Here is a 707-nt window from a genome sequence, read left to right on the forward strand (position 1 = left end):
ACACTGATCATCTTCATTGTGAAGCTGTCCTGCACGTTGCAGGACGCTCAGCACCATCCCTGGCCTCTACCCACTTAACCACCCCTGGTTGTGATGACCATAGCTGTCTCCAGAAATGGCATCGGGCAGATCACCTCCAGCTGAGAGACCTGGGGCCAGACCAGCCAGGATCGATTGCCTGGGCTAGGCTCATAGCTGCCCTGGACACAGCTGGGGTTCTGTTAGCAGGGAGGAAGGGGGCAGTGCCACAAAGCCTATCATAAACCCAGAAACTCCAAAAGAGTGGCCATATAGTTGACTCAGACTCGTGGTGACCCCACGTGGGTCAGAGACCCACATCGGGGACTGATGTTTCGGGGGCATCACCAGGTCTCTCATCAGCGGCACTTCTAAGTGGACTTGAACTTTGAACCCTTTGGCTCGATAGCCAAGTGCTTGACTGCACCTTCCAGGGGCTGAGGAATCTGTCCCAGGGACCGCTTACTGAAGTAGAACACTTGGCTGTGGTCTGGGCTAAGCTTCACTTCAACCTGCACCATTTCACGTGGGCCTCACAACAGCCTTGGAAAGCAGGGAATAGGATCCCCATCTCATGAACAAACTGAGATGAAGAGGTCTAAAGGACATATCTGGAATTGCTCAACCCTGCGGCAGGGTGGGGGTCAGAGCCCATGCTCCTGGCTGGCACGACAGGCACACAGCAGGTA

This window comes from Orycteropus afer, unplaced genomic scaffold (genome assembly GCF_000298275.1).
Source record: "Orycteropus afer afer isolate SDZICR_OR568_19922 unplaced genomic scaffold, OryAfe1.0 scaffold00376, whole genome shotgun sequence".
In the NCBI taxonomy this organism is placed as follows: Eukaryota; Metazoa; Chordata; class Mammalia; order Tubulidentata; family Orycteropodidae; genus Orycteropus; species Orycteropus afer.